Source organism: Ambystoma mexicanum, chromosome 8, assembly GCF_040938575.1.
Source record: "Ambystoma mexicanum isolate Mex_15411 chromosome 8, UKY_AmexF1_1, whole genome shotgun sequence".
Classification (NCBI taxonomy): Eukaryota; Metazoa; Chordata; class Amphibia; order Caudata; family Ambystomatidae; genus Ambystoma; species Ambystoma mexicanum.
Window position 1 is genome coordinate 952,981,311 of NC_090929.1, and position 12,033 is coordinate 952,993,343.

The 12,033-nt window shown below is 43.9% G+C and overlaps 1 protein-coding gene across 1 annotated transcript in view; it reads left to right on the forward strand.

Moving 5' to 3' along the window:
• Positions 1 to 731: 731 nt before the first annotated feature.
• The window catches only part of LOC138472599 (neuromedin-U receptor 2-like), a 433,131-nt gene continuing 421,829 nt past the window's right edge, over positions 732 to 12,033 (forward strand). The window contains exon 1 of the mRNA XM_069610862.1: positions 732 to 1,093. The gene's annotated coding sequence lies outside the window, so the exon portion shown is untranslated. The remainder of the gene's footprint in view (positions 1,094 to 12,033) is intronic.

Here is a 12,033-nt window from a genome sequence, read left to right on the forward strand (position 1 = left end):
AGACGCAAAGGTTATGCTTAATGTTAGTTTATAGTTAGTGCGTGCAGCGCCACCAAATAGCCAAAACTAAAAAGTAGAAATAAATGACAAAGACAAGGATAGCCTGACCGTGAGGGGAGAACATGGTAGCAAAAAAGGGGAAAATGGATAAGACAGAGAGGGAGAGAGAGAGAAAGAGAGCTGGAGATGCAGGGATGGGGGGACAGGAGACACAGGGGCAGATGAGCGAGAGGTATAGGATGCTGAGATGTACAAGTTGCAGTACAAGGGGAGAGGGTGAGTGAGAGGGAAGAGAGAGAGAGAGAGAGAGAGAGAAAAGCCAGAGGACGAACGGGTAGGAGGCATATAGGGGAGAGCAGCAGGGGGGATGAGAAACAATAGGGTCTCGCGATTTATACGGACTGGGATGGTGATGGAGACAGACAGGCAACAGGCAGGTAGATAATGTGGGGCAACAGGCAGGTAGATAATGTGGGTCCGAGATGGATTGTTGAAAAGCAGCCAATGGCGAGGGAGAGGGGCTGAGCGGGGAATGAAAGGGGATGAGAGAAAAGTTGAGAGTTGAGTGGGTAATGTGGAGATGGATCGAGTCATTAAATGTGGAATGCGGGCGCGGGGGTGAGGGGGTGCGATAGATTTGGCGACACATGACAGACTAAAGGAACTGGGCTGCGGTGGGAAATGAGCGATTAGAGATGATGAAGAGAAAAGCATGGATGGGCGTGCGGACTACAGGGCGAGCGCTCGGGCGCGGAAGGAGGGGGTGCGGTGATGTCAGAACTTGTCACTGAGGATGAGAATGGGAGGAAAGCACACAGTCGGGGAGGTGCGAGGCGGCAGCGGACTTAGCTTGCACCGCGAAGGGGGACGAGGCGGCTCGTTCAATTCGAGGGGAGGCATCGAGCGGGATGCGGAGCCAGGCTTGGGCTGTGCCAGCTGTGGGAACGAGGCAGCTGATGCCCGCGCTTAGTTCTCAGACCAGACGCGTGTGACCCTGGAACTCGCGGAGTCACCGGAAACAGACGTGCATTTCAGGAGCCAGGGGCCCTCTAGCGGCGGCATTGGAACACCCTACAGGGCGACCCTCACGAGTGTAAGTCCTTATGTCCGGCTTCGCAGTGAGACTCTGTTTCACCTCATCTTTCAGGCACGTCGCTTTCTAATCACTGGCTTACCTTTCAAACTTAAATGAACGCCAACTATCATTCATTTCTAATGCGTTTCACTGTGCATCTATAGGATGGTATCGATCTATTTCCCGGTTCCATTCAACAGTCTTGGATTTGTGTTTGCTTGTATTCAGGTTGCAATTCTGCTGTTTAATGGGTTTCACGGAGTTCACCTTGGCTTATGCAGTTCCATTCGCCCTTTAAAAGTTTAAAAACGACTTTCGTAAGTTACGCCCATCCAGCTTTATGCTGTGGTTGCCCCCTTTCTAGCCTGCGAAAATAACCCCCTTCTATGAAATTATCAACGATTTTAAGAGTGGTGCCATCGCTGTGCGAGTAGGGAGTACGGACCGTCTGCTCTGGTCTTGGAAGCTTTGCCCAAGACCAGAAACACTGGTTTGCCCTTCGCCGTGAAACACTTGTGTATAGGCGCGTTATAAATGTCATATCATATAATTGGCGTCATTGTCTTCAGCTCACCCTGCCTTCTCTTTCTTTGTAGTTCAACATGTAAGCCCCCCAGCTCCTACATCCCCACTTTCCGCGCTGCCCCCACTTTGCTATTGAATTGTTCTCTCTGTTTCCCTGTTAGCTAGTCACCTGCAAACGCCCAGAGCAACAGCGTCAGGGTCTGTCAATGTTTTCAGTTGAAATTAGCCTCCAGCCTCAGAGGAGACCCTGGGGCAACTGCCTCCATGTTGGCAGTTTTATGACAACGTAAATTACGTCTTCATTTCAGGACATTAAAAGTATGCTTCAGGCGGTCACCTGTCTCAGTCTTTACAGTATCCAGCAAAGCTCTTATATGATTGGCTCTTTAGTCCGTTAAGCTTCATTAGTGCCTTAAACACATATATAAAGCTGTAAGCTTGTCTAATATGTACTGAATGATAGGAGTTAAGAAGACAGTGTCGCAATTATTATCCAAAAGAGTGATTCCTCCCCGTTTTTCTCTAAACAGTAACATAGGAAAAAAAGATATAGACTGGGTCCTTTCTCAAATGAATCATTGCTTAAAAGCCTTATTTACACACAGGTGTCCATTTTACCAGCTTCCACTTTTTAAAGTGTCCCTATATCTGCCAAAAGGTGTTCCGAACCAATTGGCAGATATGTGAAATAACAGACAAAAGTTAAAATGTGGCATTTGAGAAAATAGAAAAAAATGTATACATAAGAGTACACAGACTTTGGGCGGAATTGTAGACGATGAAAAGGCAATGACAATTATGCTATTTAAGCAATTATATAATTGTAATGAGTTCATTTCTACATATTCCAAGAATATTTGCTTGTGTCATATGCAACCGCACCTTCTGACAAAGATTTATTGTATGTTTGTCAATGAACATTTGGTGTGTATCTTCTCTGCTAGCTGCATGTTGCATGATAATATGCAGCTATTAACTGCGTTACTGTATTCCTTTATGTCTCCATTATAATCTAATATTGTGACAAATAAACTTCCAGGGCACCAGAGGTCCACGGATGAGTATCGGTTTCTAAACCATCAATCAGCCCACACCTCTAGTACACCAGAAGGGATCCAAACAGATAGAAACACAAGTAAATTATAATCCTCCTTGACCAATTTTTGGTAACATGGACAGAACAGCAGGAATATCTCTGCAAGGTCATGGATCGTTGGTTACTTGCAACACAGTGAAAATACATTTATTACCCAATGATAAATGGGACCGTCCAGTTAAGGTTGTATACAAATATCTACTTTATTATTATTGCAACAGACAGTTCTAGCACACTACAAAATATAACCTACCCTCTAAAGGAACACAGAGGAGAGTTTCCTAAAGGAAAGGGATGCATTCTGGATACTGACAGGAGGGTAGTTAGTATAGCAATCCGTCTTAACTGTATAAGGTTATTTGGTTTCAGCACCAAGTGAGCGAGGGGTTGTAAATGTCACTAGGGGCTTTCAGAGAAGTACCAGGGGGCAGAACCACAATGTACCTGGTACTTGAGTTGATCTTGATGCTGGACAGCGTTGAGTCACTTCCAGGATGCTTTGCAGCTCCTGTGACAGAGTTCAAGATGGGAGACCACTGTGGGTATCAATCAGGCGGCAGGAAGTTGGGCAAGCGAGGCTGGACAGACGGCTGCAGGCTGGCCTACATGGAGGCTTGGGGTAAAGAATTGTCTCTGTGCTGGTTGGCGGATCTGGAATGCTGGTCGAGGCATTTGAGACGGCTTTAGTGACTGCAGCTTGACAACAGTCAGTGGTGCAGCCAGTCACAGATTGAATGCTCAACTGCCTTGAAAATGTCCTTAAAAAATGAATGCTGGTTGATGCTTGTGTGGTACTCCTCCTAGCTTTTTTGCAGTGCTTGTGTCAATCTTTAAGGTGGACGACCCAAAGCTGAAGAGAGTGTTTGCAGGCAACAATATTGTCCTTTGTTTAGAGACTCTCTGGTATTTGAGTTCTCTGTGACTCTTGATCAAAGCACAGGTCTCCCTTGAAGTTTGTGATGAGAACAGGCATCTGTCTCCCTCAAATCAGATACTTCTTCCCTCTGAATACGGGTTCCCTGCAGTAAACAGTTGTCCCAGACATGCCACTCACTGCCCTTCATTCAGAGGGCTGCAAGCTAGTTTAAAGTTGACACATTGCATATCAAAGAGGTGTTAGTGTCATGTCCCCTGTTGTCAGTTCTGCACTGAGGCCTATTGCAGGCCTGTTTCAAATAACTCGCATCAGTATGCACCACCACCAGAGGATCTTAGACAATTAGAGAGGGCAGATCCATGGGGCCTTTGATATTTTAATTAATTTCCCCCTTCCTGAGATGCTTAGATGTACCCGTGACTGTCACATTCCAGATAAATGTGACAGTGTGGACTGCGCCTGTACGGTGTGTACCCCGGAATACAATACACTTGACTAAGTGTTTGTTGTGCAGTGATCACAGGATGCCTCATGGGTGCCTGCAGTCCTATTATTGAACTGGATTTTCAAAGATCTGGGATCTGGCAAAATATGTCTCCCGACACCCATTGTCACCTTTCAGTAGGTTTAGTTTGTTGATGATTTCAAGCTCAGGTCATTAAGTCCAGGGGTGGGTCACTTACCCCCATGACCACATGAACGTCTGAGCACACTGCCTGTGCAATTGCCAGGCAGAATCATCCTCTGTAGGACATATTTAAATACAGCTTTTGAGATTTAAAAGTTGTGCTCCATTTATACTTTGCCAGCAACATAGCAACATTATAGGAAATGCTCAGCTTGTGTTTTTTTTTTTTTTTTTTTTTTCATGTGTTCGTGATTATTCTTCTGAGAGGCAAATGCTTATGGGGGATATTCCACAGTACATCCTTTCAAAGTCCAGCACTGGGTGCCAGAGACTGCTTTCTTCAGCTCTAGGCTTTGGATGGTTGAAGGGGAGGTGGGGATATCATGTTGAAATGGGTCCTCATGATCCCTGACACATATTCAGTTGATCTGCTTACCTTCCAATATTCAGTCAGGAAAATGACACACTTTCTAGCAAAAGGAGGAAGACAATTTCGGGGGACGGCTGTATAAACAGTGCGGAATATGGCTATGTCTATTTTAGGCATTTCTGGCAGCGCTCACTTAGTGCCCTAGACAAGCTGGAGCGCTTTACACAGACTGTGTGCCTCTTCAGGGCTTGGGTGGTATCCCGTTGGTAATTGCACCGGTATACCGCCCAAGGCAATTAGTGTACTGCAACTCGGTCTGTCGCAATTTGCACCGGAACCAGAGTTGCGGTCGGGAGGGAAATCCCATCTCCCATTGTGTCCGTTGGTTCAAATGGGGGTTTCTTGGTGCTATTAGCTCCAGAGAAATTAGCGCTGCGCTAATAGTGCCGAAAATGGGTGGAAAGAGGAGATTTTTACCTCCAATAAAAAGCTGGAGGAAAAACTCTCACTTTCCACTCAATTCGAGATTGGGCACAGTGGTAAATGCAGCGGTAATAGCATTACCACCACATTCTACCACTCTGCCCAACTCATGGTGAGGCCATTTGTATTGTGGCGGAAACACCTGAATCATGAGTACTATGGGCCTCATTATGAGTATGTCGGTCCGGTAACAACGGTGCCGGTAAGCTACTGGCACCACTGTTACCGGACCAGCATACTCCGAGTTCTGCGAGCAGGTGCCTTTCCGCCCGCCAGGTCTGACCTGGTGGGCGGAACGGCACCTGCTCGCAGACCTTGACGGATGCACCGGCACTGTTGCACACAGTGCCGGTGCATCCATCCTCCCCATTCCCACTGAGTCCTATGGGACTCGAATGGGAATGGGGAGTAATATTTTCACACGCCTGGCAATGGGGAATTACTGGGACCGCTGGGACTGTAATGCCCCAGTAATTCCCCATTGCCAGGCGCCAGAAAAAAACAACCCACCGGCACGGCTCCCGCCAGGGTCGTAATGAGGCCCTATGTGTTGACTTTATGTATGGGCAACACTGGGTTACAGACACCAGCATGTGATGATGGGGATGAGAAGATGCGATTGGTACAGTAGGACTGTGAAGTTAAGCCTTTTTAATTTTTTTTACACATTTCTATTATGTTAATAATTTATTTCTCACATAATTAAAATCTGTTTAGAAGTTACATTCAGGTCCCCAGAGTCATTTATCAAGCCACTCGGCCATGTCTCCTGCTTGGAAAGCTGTCAGAATACCACAGGTAGAGAGTACATGCACCACTCACACACACAGAATAGACAGCCATCATGCACACCATCTCTTTGTAACCGAATATTGCATCCAGAGCATTTCATTTCGTACTACCTGTAGGACTGCAAAGCTAATACATTCCTTTTTGCCATATGGCAGCGTGCATGGTATAATTTCCGTTAACATCACATAGCTCTCCAACACACCTCATTGAACTATGGTATGCCCTTCTGTGGTATCCTCATCTTCACTTTCCCCAGTCCTCTCTCCCACATTCTATAGGTCTCTTATTTTGTGCCTCTGTCTCTGTCTTTATCATTTTTTGCACTGTCTGTTTTTCTATTCTACCTTTCATTTTCACTTTTAACAGCCATGAAATCTACCTGTCTATCGCCGGCTTTCTCAGGCTCCCTCTATGTATCTCTCCATGGCTCGCTCACTCCACCCATCTCGGGGCCAGATTCCTGAAACTTTGCACTGGTGCAAGTGCAACATTGCACAGTATTAGCACTAGGGCAAAGTTTGCCCTATTTCTGAAAACACTTGTACATATTAGAAAACCATTCCACCATGACAAGTGCAGTCTTGCATGGTATAAGCCCCAAGGCAACATTTCCCTGGTGCAAAAAAGATACATTTTCAATGCATTTTTGCACTGGGGCAACATTTGCCCTAGTGCTAATACCATTCCGGTTAGCACTAGGGAAAACTTTGCCCTGAAGCAAAAATACAGTGACCATGTATCTTTTTTGCACTAGCGCAGTTTTTTCTATACTGCTTTTACCTTGCCAAAATGCACTTGTCAAGGTGCAATGATTTTCTAATATTTGCAAGTGTTTTCAGAAATAGGGCAAACCTTGCCCTAGTGCTAATACTGTGCAACCTTTGCACTAGCACCAGTGCAAAGCTTCCCTAATCTGGCCCCAGGTACTTCCAACATCCATTTGCTGCCTCCCGTTTGACAACTCTCACTACACTTTGCACTAAAAGGTTCTCTGTAGCATAATGTCTCCTAACCTTTCCTACGCCACATTCCCTATTGACTCACAAATTCACACGGTCCATGGACTCTCCCCCTTCCCATTCTACACTTCTCAGTTATCTGCATCTGTTTACATCATTCCTTACTCTTCAGAACAGGCTTGGAGCCAATCTTAAAACATAGAGGAAACTGCTGGGCAGTTTTAAATAGTGGGCCGTGAGTGGGGATATGAGTGGTCACCCATTACCCAATGCGTATCCAAATTTCAACATTACCACTATCAATTGTGCTTATGTGTTGTGCACTCTTGCCTCGGTAACCCTCATACAAAAGCATTTCCTAAAGAGGGGGCTAACCTGGGTTGGTAGTGCGCTTAGGTATAAGATTGCAAATCAGTATTAACGCTAGTATTTCTGGATAGCTGCAGTTTCTGGTGTTCTGAGGCTTTGCCCCACCCTCTGAATAGAATATGAAAGTGATGAATTGTATACCAGAACAATTGAGATTGTTCTATACACCGATTGGTTTGTAACATCAACAATCTGTTATACAACTGTATGAAAAGTCACAAATGTAGAGTACAATAATATCCTTTTCAATGAAGAATTTCAAATCAAATGTGCCCAGCCGACACGTGTTTCTTTTTGTTTTTAAATGTATTTAACTTGCATAGACTTTGCACGGTACATCAGATGTATTTACGTTACTCCAAGGTTACAGTTGCAAATATACACACATCATTCTCTGAATAAGCTTACATCATAAAGTTTCTTCTTGGTCATTCTCCTGTGCACTTTTGTCAAATAGATATCGTCTAAAATCACCCCAAATGTCTTTTGGTCGGCATGACAATGGTACCAGGCTGGAGTATATCTTCAAATTATCGTTAGCCCAAGTCATGGCTCTGTGGGGTACATTTACCAGCCCAGCAGAACTCCCCTGCACCATCAAACTGCATTTTCCACAGTTACAAGAAGAATGGCTGTGCTGGCTCTGATGAGCACTTAGTCCCTTGCATCAGAACTGCTTTTTTAGCAGTTACCAAATATAATGACTGTGCTGGCTCTGTTGAGGACATATGAGGCGAGATGAAACATACAACACCCCGAGAATGGCTGCAGTTATTTTCTTCATGTGCACCAAAAAGAAGAATTTAAAAGCAGCCTGGTGCAGCGCTGCTATGCTGCAAGCTCAAGTCTTCTAACTGAAAGAGAAAATGTTCTGTGTTAAAATGACTGTGCACTGATGCTATCTCCATCTTTTCAACATTGCACAGTTTGGTTCCAGTAAGGCACATCCAGACCCATCGATCTTCACGTTGTACACCAGTAAAGGAAGGCATTCCTCATTGAATGGCATGTGTGTCAAGTTAAAACTCTGAAAGAGTAGAGAAATGTGTTTCAGGCTGTAGAGCAAGCGTTTACTCTTGCAACAAAGTAACACTGGCAACATTCCTCACAAGAAGCTTTCTCTCTCCCTTTGCTTATGTCAGTTTCAAAGAACCCCGGTTTTTAACAGATTTCTGTGTGTTAGAAATTTACCAGAACGATGGAAATGTTCAGAATAAAGATTCGCGGGAAATCTCATTTGTAAAGGACCAGGGAAAGTAAAAATGAACCCGTGTTGCACTACTCTGCAAAGCAGTGAGTTGATAATTTACAAGCTCAATTGAAATAATACTGTGACATGCCCTGAAACAAAACTATATATGTTGGGAAGAAAAGTTGCCAAAATATAAGTAAATTGTACTCTGTGTACTGTATTGTTCTCCACAAAATGAACTTCTACATCATGGCTAAGACCTGAAATTGCTGCCAACTTGTTCTTGCAAGGCAGGCACTTCTAAATGTACCAGCCCCATGGGGAACCAAGTTCCTTTACCACATTAATGGCCCAGCGGTGTGGGAAGCGGTGACTTTGTCAGACTTAGTGGCTTTGCTGCAACACAGGACAATGGACTGCCCTGTCACTGAAGTGTGAAATCCTATGACACCTCTCCTCAGCTTCAAACGGCCGAGGATCTAAGAGGAGGCATAGCAGCCCCATGTGCAAATTGATCAGGGAAGGACATTTGCCTGGGGGGTTGGAAAGACTGGCCATATTTGGAAACAAAGACAGCCCATTTGATTTCAAAGACTGCTCATATCATGACATTTATTTCAGTAATCTAAAGAAACAGTAATGTGAAATTATGACCATTTTAAATGTCATTTTTGCTCCATTAAAATAAGACATTGTAGATTTTTCTGACATGTGGAGGACACAAATGCCAGTAAAATGTAATTTCTAGGGAAAGCGTACATGGTACAGTTTTGAAACTTAATGAACATATGCCCAGAGATACTATGTATTTATGTAGATAGTTGTAGAATTTTATGAGAAATATTTTCCATGGAAATGGACAAAAGATTACCAGAATGACTAAACAGCATCGCCTGGATTTGGAACAGCATATTCCTTGTAAAATATGGAGTCTGCCTATCTAATTTTCAGGAAAATAACAATTGTAAATATAGGAGTTTTGTGTCATAACTGATTTTGGTAAAAGCAACTAAGGCATAACAAAGCACCTCATAAAAACACACACACTAAAACTGAGTCACTTCCTTCAGTCCAATCTGCTTACAGGGAGGCAGTGACAATTACAGGCTGACCTATCCATCTTAGAGGTATGTCTAGCTTAGTTATGTCCACATAGTAAAAATCTTCTGATGTCATCCGGTCTACATAAGTTGGAGATATACAGACAGGATTCAAGAAAATCCAGCATTCATTAATCAACATCCAGAGATCCAGACATTCCACATTCAACCTGCAAGATTCCAGATTCCAGTGGCAGGTAGGGGTAGCTTATAGCAGCTCCAGGCAGAACCTCTTACCCAGACTGAACCTCTTATCCAGAATTAAACCCTTCAAATATCCCAATAAATCAGGGAAAATGGGGGAAAGGCTCAACCCTTTTGGGATTATCCAGTGACCAGACCTGCTTTGCCCAGTTGATGCACTCCGCTGTCCACGGAGACCAGATTCCAGTTGCCTTGCTGAGACCTTACAGGAGAGCAGCAGCTGCACAGCGACCAGACCCCAGTCCCGCTGTCCAAGACCCGTTTGGCTGTCCAAACTATTCCATTCAAGTGCTTGTTGGAAGTATTTCCCTTCAACAGTAACCAAAAAGCTGCATCCCTTGCTTTGTTACCTGTTATTATGTCCAATCCCATATAAATCCCATAAGTATCCTAGTAAATTCTTTAAATTGTTAGAATCCTCTGTGTATCTGGTCCTTAGGAAAATTCATGTTTATCTCCATGTGTTAGTGCCATTCTTTCCAAATCATTTCAGTCTGTTATGTAAATCTTTAGTACTATTTGGAATAAATGAATTAATTCCCATATAAAAGGGCACACCGTGTGAATGGGTTAAAATTGCGAATTAACCTTCGTGGGCAGTGTTATTCATTGGTAATCTATCTACTCAAATATAGTCTCAGTAGAACTTGTCATTTTCCTTTCAAAACCGATTTCGCCCGTGTAACTGCTTTCATTAGAAAATCTGAGTTTTTCTTTCTTACAAAGAACCCCATACTATCACCATCAAGAGTCACCCTTTCACTTTCATATCATACCTGTTATGAGCCTTTGTATTTTAACATCAAAACCGATTTCCGATTGTGTCTGTGTAGCTCATTTTCCAAACCGTTTTGCTATTTTAAACCCGTGAAGTGAAGCAATTGAAATGTCACCACGTGTGATTCCTGCTGCACTGCTTTTTCCTTACCAAAGTCTAACTGTATGCCCGTTGTTAGTACATTGCCTTGTAGCTTGCGAGTTTTCTTGCTACTTTGATGCAGCCACACACATTCTTGACTTATCCATTCAACCGCACATGTAAAATCACTATTCAGTAATTCTGAGTGCCATTTTGCTCATTTTTCAAGGGAGCTCAATCCGATTATTGCCTCCCATCCAGGGGTGGTAGCTCAGATTTTCAATCCAATTCTTGCATAGTATACCTGACTCCTTGCTACTCTTCTTCACCCACACAAAATTTGGTTAACAGGGGTTTGTGGGAGTGTTGCAGGGGGAATGCTTAGCTGTGGAGCCATTTAAAAGCACTACCAAAAAGTAATCTTGCTTTCTTTCAATTGTGCACTGTGTATCTTAGGTTAGAAGGTTAAACTAAGTGTATTCTATCATTTGCCTGTGTAATTATCACCACCATGGTGATTGCTGCCCTCTAATGAATGTGTTTGATTTTTATTCAAAATTAAAATAAATAAATATTTTATTATTACACACTGGCCTGGTTCATTGTCCTTTGTGACACGGGGTGTACGCTAAGGGGGGTGTGAGACGGGTTGCTTCCTTCTCAAAGCTGAATCCAAATTCATAAATTTAAAAGTGTTTTTATTGTGTGCCACATCCCTTACCAGTGAAAAGAGTCCTGGTCTGGAGTGTGAAGCCTCTTTAAAATCCTTAACAGCTCCTACCAACTCTGCTTTAGTAGGCGGGTCCCTACTTTTCCAGTGCATCAATAGCGCACGCTTAGCTAGGAGGAGGCCAATGTTCAGCAACCTGCGTTTAATCAGCGTCCACAAAACCCAGCACGCACATCCTTGGGGTCCACTCAATTGGTTGAGCAAGCATTTCTTCAAGCGTTCTACAGACATCCATCCAATATTCCACAATCATACAACGTGACCACAACGTGTGGAGTATTCCTGTCTCTTCACTGCCACATCTCGGGCATCTCTCTCTTGCTGTAATGTATATATGTTTTAGCCGAGCTAGGGTGAGATGCAGTCTATTCACTATCTTGTAATGAATAAGGCGATATCTCAAATTGCAGGATATATGTTCAGTTAATTGGCATGTTTGCGTCCATTGCGAGTCTATGTAAGCTGGACCCAGGTCATCTTCCCACTCTTTCCTAATATCGGGTGTCGGTAAGCTTCTAGTGGACAGCATGATCCTGTACAGCGCTGCAGCAGATTTCTTTGTTGCGCTGGGCGAGAGCACATATCTCAAGCCAGGGTGAGCGAATGGTTCCTCTGGGAAACTGTCCCACACAGCCACATTCGCTGATCGCAATCTGTGGTACTGTAGTTTCTGTAGAGGTGTGTCTCCTATTATTACCTTGATATTGTCCCAATGAATAAATTGATGTTTATGGAACAGGTCTCCGAACTGGTGTATACCCCTGTCACGCCAGT